The following is a 14,586-nucleotide window of genomic DNA, read 5'->3' on the forward strand; positions in this document are numbered from 1 at the left end:
GTAAATCTGAAATAATATGGTTCCAATATCAAGCTCTGAGACATGTCAGTCTGTACTCCTCTCCCATCCCCAACCAAGTCCTGACATACATTCCAGAGAATGCAGGATTTTGCTGAAAAAAGCTTTTTTTTTAATCCATTAACTTCTACAACTGATTATTAAGAAGTTTATGCAACTATAATAACCAGATTGATGTTTTCAAATCAATAAGGCTCAGGAAAGAAGAAGGTCAAGGATATATCTTTAAGTCAAATCAAAGAGGATAAATTCAAGTAGTGTAAGTGAGCACCTTTATTGAAAAGGTAATCAATTTTCTGAGCAATTTGTTGAAAAGAGGCTGTAGAAACAAGCAGCTTAGGTGTCTTCAGGGTAAAGCTGGATGAAGATCTTAACAAGAGACACACCATTGGATACAACTGTATTGGCACCAGGAAGTCAGACTATGAAATTCTTTGGGGGTGATTTTGTTTCATTGGCTGATGGGCGGAGTGAGCCAGTAAGATCACAAGAGAGCTGAGAAATCAGGTTTGCGTCTATGCTGTCAGAGCACAGAAACCTGCGCATGTTCAATTGTGCCATCTGCTGCTATCAGCTGGATTTTGGGAGAGTTAGGCCCCACCCATACCCCCTGCTAGCAGATTCCAAGTTTAGCAAGATGTTTTCGACTAAGGTAAGATTCCAAAAAGAAAGGCACAAATTTCTCCCATTTTCACGCTCATTTGGGTCTCAGAATGTTTTTGGTAAGATCATGCTGTGAATGTTTCTGGCGCATTATCAGAGAAATTTAAAATTTCTGATATTTTGCTGACTCTAACACCTGAAACTTGACCCACTAATTTCGATCAGTACCTGTTCCTCTGATAACATGATGTGTCATGTCTACTTTTGGCCAACCCAACCTTTTGGCAGAGAAAGTACTATAAACCTATTGAGGTTCTCCTGTAATAATTATTTTCATTTGTTACAGTCTGCTTCGGCACATATGTTACTGAATTGAGCAACAGTAATGTGTGCTTGATGGCTCTGCTGCTGTCTGTAGGCTTATCTGTATAAAAGAACCTAGCAGATCTAAATCCCATTCTAGTTTTCAGCCCTTCTGGTATATGACCAAAATGCTGAAAGGGCCAATGGTTTTCAGAAATCATGTAATTATGACTTATTACAATTTTGTTATGGCTTGTGAAGGGTGTAAATGTGTTGGACTCAGTTCAGAAAAGGTTTACCAAAGTAACACCTGGATGGGTGGGTGTCTTATGAGGAAAGGTTGGACAGATTAGGCTTGTATCTGTTGGAGTTTAGAAGAGTAAGAGGTGATTTGATCCTGGGGGATCTTGACAGGATGGATGTGGAGAGGATGTTCCCTCTTGTGGGAGAATCCAGATCTAGGGATCACTATTTAAAAATAAGCGGTTACCCATTTACAAATGGAGATGAGGTGAAAGGTCTTTCTCTCAGAAGAATGTGAGTCTTTGAAATTCTGTTCCTGAATAGGTTGTTGAAGCAGAGTCTGAATTTTTTAAGACAGAGACGGATAGATTCTTGGTAAGCAAGGTGGTGATAGGTTATCAGGAGTAAGCAGGATGAAGATTTGAGGTTACTAATAGATCAGCCATGATCTAACTAAACGACAGAGCAGGCACAAGGGGCCAAATGACCTACGCCTGCTCCTTGTTCATATATTTATATGTTTGTACTTCCTCAGCCTTGTAGGCTATAGAATCAGACATTTCTGACTGGCAGCAGGCTTACTGTGAAATAGCTAACGCATTTGGGGATACAGGTTACATGCTATAAAAGGCAGCATTTCAAGTTAACATGACCTTAGAGCATTGTTGCAGTATTAGGCTCCAGACAAAACAAGGCAACTGATGGTTTGGAGACGCTACAATGCAGATTCTCTCTGAGGTTGCCTGGAATGATAATGTATAAATATGGTGAATTAAAACTTTTTATCATTAAAACAATGCAGATTATGAAACAATGCGATAGGGACATTTAAAATTATTAAAGAAAGGCAGTTTCAAGCAGCTAACGGGTCTAAAATAGGGACCAGAGATACAAGATGAAATGTAAGAAGTTCAGAAGAGATGGTAGCAGAAATGTCATGGCTGTGGAATTCACTTCCAGGATTCATATTTGGGGCAGGATACAGTAAATGAAGGAAAAGAGGATAAGTTGTTGTGGAAGCAGAATGGATAAATGTGCTATTTTTGTGGAGGATAAACAGTAACATGAACTTGTTGGGTCAGATAGCAGGTTTCTTCTTATAATTTCTAATCAATTCTGTAGAGCTGATATTAACCTCCCTCATTTGAACACTGTTGGTTGTGGAGACAGGACATGTGCGAAGTAGAAATGGGCGTTCCTATTGTACTCTCACCCACATCATTTTTATATACCTGTATTCAGATATGGGAAAATTGATTGCTCCAAAACAGCAGGGGCCTAACTTAACTGCTAGTGTAATTTTAATGTTGGTTCCTATTACAGTTTGCAAGATCCCTGGCCATTCAGCGAAAGCTAGGAGAATCCAAGTTCCAGGCTTATTATGATTTTTCTCTTAAAATTCAAGCTTCTGGTGTCACAAGGACACCTTGACCCTTCCCATGAAATGGATTTGCTGAACACTCCCACACTTGCCAACCTATCAATGATTGCTTTTATGAGTCCCTATCCATAATGACACCAACCCTCTAGGGACAACGTAACGCCTACCAGCTAGAGAGCTGGGGCATGTAAATAAAAATTGGGGGTTCAAATTTTACCCTCAATCCCCAAGAGGGTTGTGTGGCTCATTAGCCACAGTTCCTGCTGCAGGTTGCAATCAGCCTGTATGCAACTGATGCTCTTGCCTAATGAGGTTTATTGATTTTTAGGTGATAAAATATTTGCTTCATCCTAAGCTCAAAATAACCTGTTTTAAACTCTCTTCCTTCTCACTTCCTCTTTGCCAAGCAAAAATCAAGACTCATTGAAATTTCTTCTACTGTAACTAATTTATATCTCTAGTTTCCAGAATTCAGTTTTAAATGTCAAGCTTGAAGTCAGTTCTAATACTTGCTCATTTATCTAATCTTTCCTCTGTTTTTCAGGCCTGTTGCTGTTTGGCACAGTGGACCTTGGCTGCTTCACTTTTCTTTCACAATGATGAAGAGTATATCACAGATTAATTATTATCTATTCTGCATATTTACTCAGAAGTAGACATTTCACTTTCTCTAAACAGATAAAGTCCAGAGATACATGGGGTACAACAGACAGTCAGCCATTGCTGCATGAGGACACTGAATAGTTTTAATTGTAACTGAACTTTTAGATGATTGTTTAAAAATGGAATGGACACATCACTTAGGAAGATGCACAACCGAAAGTAATGAGTACATAAAATGAGAAAGGATCAAGCACGACAAAGGATTAAGCATCCAATGAGACTGTGAGTAGAAACGACTCTGGCACACATTTACACCTAATAGTCTATTCACTGCTGCATATGAGCACTGCATCCACGGCAAGTGGAAATAATCTAGCATGTGTGACTGGATTGTGTGAGATAATGATGGAGTCTGGGAGCAGCATGAAGGGTAATGATGGTGCAGCAGGGGTGCAATGTGAGGGATAATGATGGTGTATGGTTGAAATATGAGAGGTAATGACTGTTTTAAAAGCCCTGCTCTTTGCTCTATTGCTCAGAGGTGCACATTGAAAACTATGGAGATATTCAACTGCTGTAAATCACAGGAATTACAATGTATTGCACTGAGGATAATGCTGGTCTACCATTTCTGTAACACAGGTAAATATCTTAATTTTTATTCACACTGGGAATCAATTATAAATTTGTGTTTGTTTGCATGTATCTACACATGCTCACACTGATGATAAGATGCATGCAAATACATGTAAAAGTGTACCTTCAACTTGACTTCAATTGAAATAAAAATCATAAGAGACGTAAAACAAGTTACCAATTCACCGTTACCCATTTTGCACTATTGTACAAAATCTATTTTAATAAGTTTGAGGAGGTGATGGTAGAAAGTTGATTCTTATATTCTGGGAGGTTTCAAGAACAACTTGTATTTATGCAGCATTTTTCAAGACCACTGTTGTCTCTAATAACTTCACAGCCAATGATGTACTTCTGAAACATAGTCACTATTTGAATTCAGGAAATGCAGTAGCCAATATGGACAAAGAAAACTCTTACAAAGAGAAGCCAGATGGACTAGATGTTGATTAAGGGCTAAAGACAAGGCAAACTCCTTTGAGAGAGTGCGATGAAATCATTCATATTCACAATTCTTTTAACATCTCTCACCTCCAACAACAGAATTCCCTCAATGCTATTCTGTACTATCAGCATTTTTCTGTTCAAGCCCTGGAGTGGGACGTGAACCCTTGTGACTCAGAGACAAGAGTGCTCCCAACTAAGCCATGGTTGACACCATGCTTTGGCGACTCACCGTGTATACTTTGCACAGACTGTAACAATTTTATTGAACCACTCAAAGGAAATATATCACGGATGTGAAGCAGAGTTATGGAAGAAGCCATATAATGACATTTAAGTTGGGATGAACGTGAGTGCAATGTTCAGATAAATATTGCATGCATTGTTTTGATAAAAGATGGGAAGATTTGAGAAAGGTTGTAATGGGGAGAGGCAAGTCCCACTTTCAATTAAGTATTAACCATTTTTACCATATTTCCAGTTTACCTGCAGTCTCATGAATGATTTTCTTGACAGTTCCAATGTACCTATTGTGTTACTAATGTTTTTTCTTTTACCCAGCCCAATATACATATCTTATTATACATTGTAATTTTTTTAAAGTCTCAGTCCCATTATACCTGTGGTGCTATTAATGAATTTTCTGATAAAATGTTATCACTCCTTAACAGCACTGTGGGTGTACCTACACCGCGTAGACTGCATTGGTTCACAGAGACAACTCACCAAGACCTTCTCAAGGGCAATTAGAGATATGCAATAATTGGTGGACTTGCATGCGAGTGAACTCACATCCAAAGAACAAATAAAGAAAGCAGAGTGTTTATGTTATTGTACTTGATACTCAGAGACTGGGAAATCTTAGTTCATATCCCTTTACGGCAGTGGTGAATTTAAATTCAATTAATTAAATAAAATAGGATTTTTAAAAAAAGTTAATGTCAGTACATACAAATGTACAAAATAGGAGCAGAAGAAGTAGGTCATTTGGTGGCAACAAAATGACCAGACTATCATAAAAACACATCTGGCTCATGAATATCCTTTAGGCCTGTATGTGACTTCAGACCCACAGCAACGTGGTTGACTCTTAACTCCCTTCATACAGCATTTAAAAAGCAACTTACTGCCTCCTTCCCAAATACAATTATATTGGGCTTGAGTATTGGCCTTGCCAGTGATGCCCACCATTTATGAATGAATAGAAAAAATGTCCCAATGTACCTGTGGTGTTATTAATAATTTTTACCCTCAGTCAAACTGTGCCCACCATGTTATTAATGAATTTTGCCCTCAGCCCGAGTGCACCTGTGGTGTAAGTGTTGATTTCCACTAATAGTCGTGATGTACTTACGGAGGTATGAATGATATAATACATCTCGCTGTTATTCTGTTGCATTGTTACTCATGATTCTTAACTCTTTATATCATTTGCAGTGATGTCACAATGCAGGATTCTCCGATGCAATTCTGAATATGTTTTTGCCACAAACCTTCTCGATGATTCTTTGAATGAGGACTATTGTATTGCTTTACGAGCTTACTCACTCTGTACCCAACGAACTGCTTGGTTCTGCCGCGGTGACTTGGCATACCATTCTGCTGTGCAAGGAATTGAGGACTTAATGATTCAGCATAATTGCTCTAAGGAAGGAGCAGTATCACTGCCTCGTCCACGCGTCCCAACAGATAATCAGGAGAATTTACATCCGTCAGACACCTGCAAATATGAAAAGAGTTTTTTCTTTAAGCAGCGCCAGAAACCGACCTACCTGCACTGTGATGTCTTTGGGAATCTCCACATTAGGACGTTTTACAATGATTTTCAGACATGCAAAGTTCAGGGTGCATGGCCAGTGATTGACAACAATTACCTATCAGTGCAAATGACCAATGTGCCTATCTCACCACATTGCAATATATCAGCAATCAGCAAGGTGATGAATGAGAGGTGTTCTAAACATTAGAATACAAGAATCAGGAACAGGATTAGGCCCTCTGGCCCCTTGAGCCTTCTCTACCTTTCAGTGGGATTGTAGCTAAGCTTTGATTTCAACTCCACTTTTCCATCTAATCTCCTTATCCCTGGATTTCCTAAGAACTCAAAAATCTGACATTCTCAGTCTTGAATATATTAATGCCCGAGCATCCACAGAACCCGAGGGTAGAAAATTCCAAAGATTCACGACCCTCTAAGTAAATAAATTTCTCCTAATTTCAGTCCGAAATGGCTGACCCTTTACCTTAAGACTATGGACCCGGTTTTATTCTCTCTAGGCAGCAGAAATAGCACTCTCAGAATCATTCATGCTTGCCTCTCATTCTAATAAACTCTAGAGTATAGATCTATACTACTCAATCTCTCCTCATAGCAGAGGCCTCTAACAGGAATTAATCCAGTGAGCCTTTATTGCACTCCCTGTAAGGCAAATATATCCTTCCTACATAGAGAGACCAAAACTGTACATAGTACTCCACATACAGCCCACCAAAGCCCGATATAATTACAACAATTTCCATACTCTTGTACTGGAGCTTCCTTGCAATAAATTAAAGGCTAACATACCGGTTGCCTTCCTAATAATTGCTCGCTATGCATGGATGTTAACTTCCTATACTTTGTGCAGAAGGATAGTCAAAGCCCTCTGAATACAAATATTTAATTGTTTCTCACTGTTTAAAAAATATTCAGATTTTCTACATTTCCTAACAGAGTGAATAATTCCGTATTTGTTCATTTTACCTTCATTAGTCTTGTTCTTGCCCACTCCCTTTACCTATCTATGTTGCTTTACAAACTCCTCACAGATCCTCCTCACAGCTTGCTTAGCCAAATAAGCTTTACATCATCAGTAAACTGGAGAGTGGGTAAGTGAAAAAAGAAATAATTGCAACAAAGAGAGAATACAAGAAGAGGCTGGCATCCAACAAAACAGGAAGACCAAAGTCTTTTACAGGCATACAAATAAAAAAGGGTGGCAAAAAGATGGCCAATTAGTAATGTTAAGGAGATTCATATGTGCTTTTATTGGTTATGGCATTGAGTACAAGAGTTAGAATGTTATGCTGCAGCTTTACAACACTGTGGTTAGGCTGCAGCTAGAGTATTGCATTAATTCTGTTTGCCACATTACAGGAAGGATGTGGAGGCTTTGGAGAGGATGCAGAAGAGGTTTACCAGGATGCTACCTGGATAGGGTATGAGCTATGAGAGGCTGGACAAACTAAGGTCGGTTTCTCTGGACCAGCCAAGGCTGAGGGGAGACCTAATAGAAGTCTATAAAATTAAGGGAGGCATAGGTGGGATTGACCATCAGAATCTTTTCCCCAGAGTTGAAATGTCTAACATTAGGAAGTATACATTTACAGTGAGAGGGGGAAAGTTCAAAGGAGATGTGAGGGGCAAGTTTTTTTATACCGAGAGTGGTAGATGTCTAGAACACGCTGCCAGATGTGATGGGGTAGGCAGATAAAATAGGGGAATTAAGGGGTTTTTAGATAAGCACATGAATATGCAAGGAATAAAGGGATATGAACCAAAGGTAGGTAGAAGGAATAGTTTAATTTGGCATCAGGTTCAGCACAACATCATTGGCCGAAGGGCCTGTTCCTGTGCTGTACTTTCTATGTTCTAATTGAATTGTGTAATTGTGAATCACCATTGACTGAAAAATTAGCACATTCAATTAGTTTTAACATAGTTTCAGTTTTCTTTGTGTTAATATTCACTAATAGAATGGTGTTAATATTCAGTAACAACAACAACCACAGCACTTTTAATGTGGTAAAACAACTTAAGATCTGAATGTTATCAAACAAAATTTGACACTGAGCTACACTGGGAAAGATGACGCTAAATTACCAGAAAGCTTGACCAAAGAGGTATGTTTTAAGAGCAACGAGAAAAGTGAGGCAGAGAGGTTTAGAGAGGGAATTCCAGAGCTTATGGACTGGATGAGCAGCTACATGGCTGACAGTGACGGAGCATGAGGGGCAGCATGGTAGCACAATACTTAGCAATGCTGCCTCACAATCCAGGGACCAAGGTTCAGTTCCAGGTCAGGTGACTGTGTGGGGTTTGCATGTTCTCCCTGTGTCTGCATGGGTTTTCTCCCATAATCCAAGGGACAGGGGAGCAGGTCTAGGTAAGACATTCTGTCAGAGAGTCGGTGCAAACTCGATAGACCGAATGGCACTGCACTACAGGGATTCTATGATTTAAAATCTGAGATGTGCGATGAGGTCTGAATCAGAGGAATGCAGGTATTTTTGAGCGTTACAGAGCTGCAGAATGTCACAAAGAATAGAAAAGGGCAAGGCTGTAGAGGGATTTGAAACCAAGCGTGAGAGTTTTAAAATTGATGTGTTGCTTAACTGGGAGCCACTGTAAGCCAATAGACATAAAAGTCGTAAGTGAATGAGCAATGGTGCAGGCTAGAAGGGCAGTATAGTTTTGGATGATTTCAAGCTTCTGGAGTTACAGAATTGGGTTAATATTCAATAATAGAATGCTTTGAATGGTAAGAGAAATATATTGATATTCTGTCACAGATCAGTGTAAAGTCACAGAAAAAGAATAGTTAGTGTAACTAACATGGTCACCAAGAGAATTACATTAATATTCAGAAAACAGAATGGTGTTAACATTCTGTAATGGAATAGTATTGATGTTAATGTAAGAGAATAGTGAAAATGTTTACTAATAAAATGGTGTTAACTTTCAGCAACAAAAGGGATTTAATGCTCACTAACAGAATTTGATTAATGTTTATGAACAGAATGGCAATAATGGTCACTAATAGGATTATACTAATTTTCAGTGAGGGAACTGTATTAACAGTCACTAAAAGAAGCATGTTGATATTCAGTAATGGATGGATGTTAACAGTTAGTAATGGAAGGATTCACTAATTGAAAGGAGTTAATGGTCATGAAGAGGATGATGTTTACATTCAATGACAGGGAGGTGGTCATGTTCAATCACTGAATCATGTTAACGCTCAATAAGACAAGGGTGCAGCTGGTTACCGGCAGAAGTGTGTTGTTGGTGACTAATGGGTCTAATGATAATGATGACCAGTTATTAGTTGTCCCAGTGTTAGGGAGGGGAGAAAATCAGTTGGTAGTAAGTGTGAGTAAGTGTGATGGTAATAAGTGTGACAATAGAATATGTGAGTAAACGTACAGTGCAAAAAGCAGAGAATGAGAGAAAAACTGAAGGTGAATGAGAAATGTTGGTGGCGGGGGTGGAGAGAATCGTCATCCTCTGCAGGGTGAGGAGGAATAGACCATGAGTAAGTAGCACTAAATGGAAGTGATTATAAAACCAAAAGTGAACAATGCACTGAATGAATGACTGAGAATAAAAGTGGAACACTGAAGGAAATCTGAGTGACAGAGAGTGAGAATCTGTATCATTCACAAAATGCAAGTGACACAGAATGCAATGCTTGAATCTATCATCAAGGAAGAAAAAGTGAAACATTTGGATAGAAATTATCCCATTGTGAAGACAAAACTTTGGTTCATGAAAGGCAAGTCATGTTTAACTAATTTAATGGAACTCTTTGAGGACATTAAAAGCACAGTGGACAACAGGGAACTGGTGGATGTGGTGTATCTGGATTTCCAGAAGGCATTTGACAGGGTGCCCCACGAAAGACTGCGGCATTGGATAAAGGTGCACAGCGTTACGGATAATGTATTAGCACGGAGAGAGGATTGGTTAACTAACAGAAAGCAAAGAGTGGGGATAAGTAGGTGTTCATCTGGTTGATGATCAGTGGCTAGTGTTGTGCCTCTGGGATCAGTGTTGGGACCGCAATTGTTTACAATTTACATCAATGAATGAGGAGCAGAAAATGAAGAGAGAAATGGCCATTTCAATGCTGGCTGAAAGTCTGAAACCAGGTTTGAGAAGTGTTAAACTCACGTATGGGACTCACTTATCACCAGCTCCACATCCATCATGAAGATTCAATTTTGACTTGATCTTCTGAGCAGGACTCCCCTTGGAAAACAGGTAGTGGGTGCTCCATTAAATGCACTGATCAGGTTGTAATGAAATTAGTGAAACTTTTACTTTTTTGACTCCACTGTCAGGAGAGGTAGTGTTTATTCTTCCCCTTGCCCAATATCGCCCATGCCACTTGATCAACTTATCGGTGTTCTTCGTTACCTGGGAGATTGGACACTGCTCTGTTTCCCATGCAGAGCAGTCTCAGGGTGGGAAACAGGATGGGTACATGAGATGAAGCACAGAAAATTACACAGGCCTCATGCAGCCATGGTCAGTACTGTTTGTCGGCCCTGACCACTTAAGTCCCAGCTCAAGCTAAAACTGGGCAACTCAAGCTAAAAGTGAAGAACAGAGAGTGAGTGAACTAAGAGTGGAGTAAGTAAATAACACAGTCAATGACAAACAGCAGACAATGACTGAGGAGTAGAAACTGAGGGAATACAAAGTCAGAACAGAGTGAGTGAGGAAGACAGAGTGAGTGACAATAAATGGCATATATAAAGCTGAGAACAAGTGAAAGGTAAATAATGTGTGTGAAAGTAAGGAAGAGTGAGCGTGAGCAACAGAGGTACAATGAAAAACAGAATGGGTGGCTTGGTGCAAGGTTAGCATTGCTTCTTCACAGTGCCAAGGACCTGGGTTTGATTCTCAGCTCGGATCACTGTCTGTATGGAATTTGCACATTCTCCCCATGTCTGCGTGAGTTTCGTCCCAGAGTCTGAAAGGCATGCTGGCCAGGTACATTGACCCGAACAGGCAGCTGACTGTGGCAGCCAGGGGAATTTCACAGTAACTTCATTGCAATGTTATTCTAAGTTTTACCTATGACTAATAAATAAACTTTAACTTTAGAATGTGCGAGTAAACAAAGTGCAAAAAGCAGAGAATGAGACAAAAACTGAAGGTGAATGGGAAATGCTGGTGATGGGGGTGGAGAGAATCCTCATTCTCTGCAGGGTGAGGAGGAATAAAACATGAATAAGGAGCACTAAATGGATGTGATTATAAAACCAAGAGTGAACAATGCACTAAATGAATGACTGGGAATAAAAGTAGAATGCTGAAGGAAGTCTGAGTGACAGAGAGTGAGAATCTGTGTCATTCACAAAATGCAAGTGACACAGAATGCAATGCTTGAATCTATCATCAAGGAAGAAAAAGCAAAACATCTGGATAGAAATTGTTCCACTGGGAAGAGAAAGCATTGGTTCATGAAAGGCAAGTCATGTTTAACTAATTTAATGAAATTCTTTGAGGACATTACGAGCGCAGTGGACAACGGGGAACTGATGGATGTGGTTTATCTGGATTTCCAGAAGGCATTTGACATGGTGCAGCACGAAAGGCTGCTGCATTGGATAATGATGAATGGCGTTATGGGTAATGTATCAGCATGGAAAGAAGATTAGTTAACTAACAGAAAGCAAAGAGTGGGGATAAGTAGGTATTTTTCTGGTTGATGATCGGTGGCTAGTTGTGCCTCTGGGATCAGTGTTGGGACTGCAATTGTTTACCATTTACATCGATGATTTGGAGTTGGGGACCAAGTATAGTGCATCAAAGTTTGCAGATAACACTGAGATCAGTGATAGAGCAAAGTGTGCAGAGGGCACTAAACATCTGCAAAGGGATATAGATAGTGTAAGTGAATGGGCGAGGGTCTGGCAGATGGAGTACAATGTTGGCAGATGGAGTACAATGTTGGTAGATGTGACGTCATCCATTTTGGTAGGAATAACAGCAAAATGGACTATTATTTAAATGGTAAAAAATTGCAGCATGCCACTATGCAGAGGGACCTGAGTGTCCTTGTGCATGAATCACATGAAGTTAGTTTGTAGGTGCAGCAGATAATTAAGAAAACAAATGGAATTTTGTCCTTCATTACTAGAGGGAAGTTATGTTGCAGCTATATAAGGTACTAGTGAGGCCACACCTGGAGTGCTATGTACAGTTTTGGTCTCCTTACTTGAGAAAGGATATACTGGCACTGGAGGCGGTACAAGAGGAGATTCACTAGGTTGATTCTAGAGTTGAGAGGATTGGCTTATGAGCAGAGACTGAGTAGATTGGGACTATACTCATTGGAATTCAGAAGAATGAGGGGGGATCTTATAGAAACATATAAAATTATCAAGGGAATAGATAAAAAAGCAGGGAGGTTGTTTCCACTGGCGGGTGGAACCACAACTAGGGGGCGTAGATTCAAAATAAAGGAGAGCAGATTTAGAAGTTGAGGAGGAACTTCTTCACCTACAGATTCACAACCCTTTGGAATTCCCTGCCCAGTGAAGCAGTTGAGGCTACTTCACTGAATGTTTTTAAGGCAAAGTTAGATTCATTTTTGAACATTAAATGAATTAAGGGTTCTGGTGAGTGATTGGGTAAGTGGAGCTGAATCCACAAAATGATCAGCCATGATTTTATTGAATGGCGGAGCAGGCTCGAGAAGCCAAATGGCCGACTCCTAGTTCTTATGTTTTTATGTCCTTATATTAAGGTTCAGAGATTAATGATTTCTCTCTCATTGATTTTCAGGTTACAGCTATTTTCAAGAACTCCAAGGAATGCATTGACCAGAAAGTATATCAAGCTGAAATTGGCAATGTTCCAGCTGCATTTGTAGATGGGTCTGTAAATGGTGGTGACAGAAATGGGGCCAACAGTCTGGTGATCAAGAAAAAGTTGGATGCTGGTCATGTGGAGATCCAGGCGACTTACATTGGGACAACGCTGATAGTGCGGCAGGTCGGGCAGCACCTGGGCTTTGCCATTCTCATGCCTGAGGAAGTCGCCAGCTCACACACTCAGGAACAGGATCTGCAGCTTTGTGTATCAGGCTGCCCATTCACGGAAAGAATTCTCTTGAACTCCCCGATCTACACTGCAGATGGGGCCAAAGCCAAATGCAAAGAGGGTCTGCTGGTGGAAGATGTCTACTTTGAATATTGTGTCTTTGACATTTTGGTTACTGGTGATCCCAATGTTTCATCAGCAGCATTCAGGGCTGTGGAAGATGCTAAAATGTTACACCCAGATAAGGAGACATTTCATGTATTCAGGAACTGCGTGTCTGGCAGGCCGACTGTCTGCCCTGTGCTTCTGCTGGTTTCTGTGCTGTGGTCACTGTCAATGCAACATGCAAGGAATCCTGGAAAGACTGGAGCCCTAAATAAAGAGCCAGAGAATGATTCAGAACTCTGAACTTTTCTACGCTGAGTGCCCATGTGTGAACCAGAACAAGTTTTGCTGTTTTTCTTGATTTATTCAACTATTTTGGACATCAGTACAAAACAGGTACTTAAGTGACTGAACATCCATTAAATGCACCAAGACCCTGTGAGTGTTGATATTTAATCTTAAAACACTTGACTTCATTTTGAGATGTATCAGCTCATATAATACTGCACAAAGCCCTAACTGTCATGACAGATATCCACCCTGTCAGATATTCAATCATATGCAGTTCTATCAGATATACACCCACATACAGGTCTGTCAGATATACACCCACACACAGGTCTGTCAGATATACACCCACATAAAGGCTTGCTCAGTCAAGTATCCATTTGTACACTTGAAATAAAATGTGCACTGAAGCATAATCACTAGAATGTAGAGCCTCAAATTAACTTGCTGATTTGAACAATTTACCTTTGAAACAATGAAAGCAGCATTTTGGCTCATGAATAATGATGTCACAGTGCAGTTCTTAGCATCTTAAAGTATCTCAAACACTTCATAAAGAAGTAACACTGCATATTATCGTGTTTTATAATGAAATAAGGACATCAATCACTCATAAGGAATGGGGTAAACATATTGTAGGTTCATTTATTAAGACTAACCTCATGAGAACAGATACACAGGGGCATAAAGCTTGAAGACATTGGCATCAGAACTGTGTGCACAATGTTCTGCTCACAGGCCAAAGTGAAATCCAAATGGATCAGAGAACACACTTCCCTTCTAGTGATGGCATTCTGCTATCTCTGAAAGGCATACTTCAAGACATGTAATTGGGAAAATTAGAAGACTTGACCAAGGTAGTGGCCAATCAGATAAGTCTTAAGGAGATGTGTGAACTTGGGGAGAAAGACAGATCTGTTTTGGAGAGGGCCAGGTTTAGAAGAATCAAGAATTAGAACATGATCTTAGAGCTAAGATGAGGCAAGTGGATGACATTGTCAAAGAGTGTTTTAAATTTGATGCACTTTTGAAGTCTAAGTCAGCAAAAGATTGGAGTAATCAACAACTGAGACAAAGGGTGGAGTTTTCCGGTTGTGCTCACCCCAAGACTGTAAAATTTCGCCAACGTCAATGGACCTTTGATGGT

General features: G+C 39.9%; 1 pseudogene across 1 annotated transcript in view; it reads left to right on the forward strand.

Annotated features, from left to right (window-relative positions):
• LOC145344958 (repulsive guidance molecule A-like) overlaps nt 1–13,600 on the forward strand; it is a 49,205-nt pseudogene extending 35,605 nt beyond the window's left edge. Inside the window, exons 3-6 of the transcript XR_013887010.1 lie at nt 3,093–3,433; nt 3,691–3,793; nt 5,669–6,168; nt 12,789–13,600. The product of XR_013887010.1 is annotated as a repulsive guidance molecule A-like (transcript). The remainder of the gene's footprint in view (nt 1–3,092; nt 3,434–3,690; nt 3,794–5,668; nt 6,169–12,788) is intronic.
• Nucleotides 13,601–14,586: the final 986 nt, after the last annotated feature.

This window comes from Carcharhinus amblyrhynchos, chromosome 7, assembly GCF_965287045.1.
Source record: "Carcharhinus amblyrhynchos chromosome 7, sCarAmb.v2.hapA, whole genome shotgun sequence".
Classification (NCBI taxonomy): domain Eukaryota; kingdom Metazoa; phylum Chordata; class Chondrichthyes; order Carcharhiniformes; family Carcharhinidae; genus Carcharhinus; species Carcharhinus amblyrhynchos.